This window comes from Nannospalax galili, unplaced genomic scaffold, assembly GCF_000622305.1.
Source record: "Nannospalax galili isolate Female #2095 unplaced genomic scaffold, S.galili_v1.0 scaffold17, whole genome shotgun sequence".
Lineage (NCBI taxonomy): Eukaryota > Metazoa > Chordata > Mammalia > Rodentia > Spalacidae > Nannospalax > Nannospalax galili.
This window is the reverse complement of record NW_008342276.1, coordinates 1,704,639-1,708,949: the sequence shown is the minus strand read 5'-3', so window position 1 is coordinate 1,708,949 and position 4,311 is coordinate 1,704,639.

Sequence of the window (4,311 nt, the reverse complement as noted above, 5' to 3'; positions counted from 1 at the left end):
GCAGTAAAGAAAGATGAAATCATGAAATTTGCAGGTAAATGGATGGAACTAGAAACTGTTATACTAAGTGAAGTAACACAGACTCAGGGAAAAAAACAAAAACAACATACGTTCTCCCTCATATGTGGATCCTTTTAAATGCCATGTCCTTTTAATAAGATGATGCTGTACGGCAGTCTCTTCTGCAGGAAATAACTACCATCACCATGACTTCAGCTGAGCCTGATCGCTAAACATCATCACAATTGGGCTTGTTGACAGTTGTGCTCATTCATTAAAGGAGGGCCAAGCAGGGTCATTGGACCCTCAACCAAGTATCCACCCACTCTTCCCAGTCAACTGTATGTAATTTGATCCTAATCACACATAACCTCTTAGATTTGGGGAGTGCTAAAGTATACAATCTGGGGAAGGGTAGGAAGAGAAGGCATGACCCATGCTGGGTAAAGGCTTTACAGTGTGCATACATATATTCAGGTCATACATACACGTCAGCAATCCCTCAGTTATCTCAGTAAGCAAGCTCAATAATTTCATTGGTTCCCCAGTAAAACTTTAATCAGACATTGGCTTGACACTAGAACCTTAAAAGGGAATAAGTACTGCTTAGCATCCCAGGAAAAGAAGTCTTACAACAGATGGATAATTTATTTGTCAATGCTATTATGTCTCATAATTATTTAAAAAAAAGAAAATGAGAATGTAAAAGATGTTAAAATGATATGAGAATGGCAATATTTTCTAAAATAGAAAAAACAAGAAAGCCTAAGCAAGTGATGAAGGTTTAGGTTTGTTATGATATATAAAGGATGAGACAAAAATAATATACACATAATCTTAAAACATCTATGGTCATAGCTTAGTCAACTAGTTTAAGGAACAAAATATATATCTATTCAAGGTTTATCTGATAATATTTGGGTTTTTACCTATGCCTTATCTACATAGCACATGATAATTAAAAGTACCAGACTGGTGGAACTAACCTTATTGGATGTTTAACAGCCATAGTTTGAGGCCTATACTAATGTGGTCAGAGGGACTTAAAGGACAGTTTTTGCCCCTTGCCCTCCAAGGTCGACTAAGTTCCAGGGGACTATGGAACATCTCTCAAAATATCCTGTAACTGTGGTGAGTCACCTGTGCTCTTGTTCAGGGAGGCCAGACCCCACGAAATGGACTTGAACCAGTGTCTAGTCTACAAAGAGGAAGGTCAACTCAGAGGAAACACTTCATTCCTGCTTCCAAGTGAAGCCAGACATGGTAGAGCAGGACCTTTGATTTATCTTCACATAAATGGAACTGGTTAAAAAAAAGGAAAAAAAAGGAACCAGGAGCTCCACCCAAGCCTGTGTGACCCCTAAAGAACAGATCCTCAAATGACCTTAAGTGTAAAAGTAAATTGATTTATTTGGGCCAACTGTATGGTCTTAACCACCCAAAAGGAAAGTATAACCAAAGAGTAAAGTTGTCAGGATATTTCTGTATGAGTTCAAGGGATTACACTTCCTAGACATTAGGCTTAACTCTATGTAAAAAGTTATTTAGACAATTATTTCTCATTGATGATTTTGTTTCTAAGCAGAAAGTGCTGCTCAGATGTAAGACTTCAAGTCTTGGTCTCCAATACTGTAGTGCCCACCTGTAGCTAAGGGAGACAACCAGCTATTGTTCTAAAATGATGGATAAATTTGTTTTCTCCCCCTGTCTAGAAGCCTTTAATAGGGAATTGACAGTGATTCTAACCACTCCAACAGCTATCAAAATACCTGAAAGAAAATCCTGAATCCATCACTCTAGAGTCCAGTCTTGGAAGACAAAAGAAAAATGAGCAGGAACCCAATAGAGGGATGCTTTTGGAAGTCCTTGTCAAGAGATTCCAATGGCAGGGCGTGGTGGCGCACGCCTTTAATCCCAGCACTTGGGAGGCAGAGGCAGGCAGATTTTTGTGAGTTCGAGGCCAGCCTGGTCTACATAGTGAGTTCCAGGACAGCTGGGGCTACAAGGAGATGCCGTCTCAAAAAAAGACAAAAAAAAAAAAAAGAAACTCCAATGGACTCTCATATGAACATTCGAAAATTGCCCTGTTCTGACTTTTTTCTAGATCCCTGTCTAGATTTTCTAACTCTAATTACTCTTGCCTTTACTTCTTCACATCTCCTATTCATGATTCAAGGGCTTTCTTCTCCCCTTAGAGACAAGAGTTATGCAATTTGGGAGTCTTTTAGATAAGCCCCCTGAGGGGGTAGTCCAATTGCCTCACCCTGCATCCCTGTTCAGCATGAAAGAAGCCAGCGGTCTGCCTCCCTATTCCCTATTGACAATTGGGTAACCTCTTCAGAGGATGGTGTGATAAGAATAGGAGGTAGGAACTGGCTAGGCAGATGGGTAAAAAGACCCCAAAGGAAAGTAGCCAGTTTCTTGGCTAAAACTCACAATGTCCTTGGGCCTCTTAGCAACATACTCCGTTCCAAAGACCAATAATGTCAAAAGTATTTGGGGGCTTATATCTAACCCTTAAAAGATTTTAGGGTTACCTCTTCAGAGGGGGGAATGTTAGAGTAGCCAAAAGCCTCATAAAAATAAATAAATCAATCAAAGGAAAAAAAAAAGTACTACAAGACTTTAAGACAAAGATTAACCCCAACACAGTAATAGTAGGGGGCTTCAATACACCACTGTCTCCATCAGACAGGTCAACCAGACAAAGAGAGAGATATCTGAATTAAATGAGACTATACATTAAATAGACCTGGCAGACATCTACCAAATATTCCACCTAAACACCAAAGAATACACTTTCTATTTGGCACCCCATGGAACTTTCTCTAAAATTGACCACATATTGGGGCACAAAACAAACCTCAACAAGCACAAAAAATTGAAATAATCCCATGTGTTCTATCAGATGACAATGCAATAAAGCTTAAAATCAGCACTAAGGGCAGGCATGGTGGCACACGCCTGTAGACCCAGCACTTGGGAGGCAGAGGCAGGCAGAGTTCTGTGAGTTCAAGGCTAGCCTAGTCTACATAGTGAGTTCCAGGTCAGCTGGGGTTAGAGGTAAACCCTGCTTCAAAAAGAACAACAACAACAAAAAAAAAAAATCAGCACCAAAAATGCCTAGTAACTAGTCAAACTCATGAAGATTAAACAACACACTCCTGAATGATGAATGGGTCAAAGAAGAAATTAAGAAAGAAATAAAAATAGTCCTGGAACTAAAGAAAAAGGATAATACAACGCAACAAAACCCCTGGGACACTCTAAAAGCAGCCCTAAGAAGGGAGTTTTAGCTCTAAGTGCCTACATTAAAAAATCAGAAAGACGCCAAGCGTGGTGGCGCACGCCTTTAATCCCAGCACTCAGGAGGCAGAGGCAGGTGGATCTCTGTGAGTTCAAGGCCAGCCTGGTCTACATAGTGAGTTTCAGGAAAGCTGGGGCTACAGGGAGACCCTGTCTCAAAAAGACCAAAAAAAAAAAAAAAAATCAGAAAGAACAGGGGCTGGAGAGATGGCTCAGCAGTTAAGAATACTGACTGTTCTTGCAGAAGACCTGGGTTAGAATCCCAGAACCCGTATAGCAGCTAACAACGGTCTGTAGCTCCAGTTCCAGGGAATCTAACACCCTCTTCTGTCCTCCATGGGTGCTGCACGACACGAGTGCACTTACCTACATGCAGGCAATACACACATACACATAAAATAAAAATGATAAATAGAATATTTTTAAAAAATCAGAAAGAGCACACATAAATTATTTAACATTTCAACTCAAGACTCTGGATAGGCAAGAACAAATTAAACCCAAACCCAACAGATGAGAAGAAATAGCAAAAACTAGAGTGGAAATTAATGAAACAGAAAGAAAGAAAACAATACAAACATTCAAGGACTCTAAGAGCTGGTTCTTTGAAAAGCTAAATATGATAGACAGATCCTTTGCCAGGTTAACTAAAAGAAAGAAAGAGCAAATCCAAATCAACAAAATCAGAGATGAAAGGGGAACCATCACAACAGACACCAAAAAGGTCCAGAACATTACATGGAAATACTTTAAAACTTATACTCTCTTAAATTTGAAAAGCTAAAAAAAAATGGCTGGATATCTAAAATCATGGGAACCACCAAAGCTAAATTAAGAAGGGATCAACAGTTTAAATAGACCCATAAAAGGAAATTGAAATGGTAATACAAAACCTCCTAAGAAAAGCCCAGGCTTGGATGGATTTACAGCAGAATTCCATCAGACATTTAAAGAAGATCTACAACCAATACTACTTAAATTATTCTAAAAGATAGAAATAGAGGA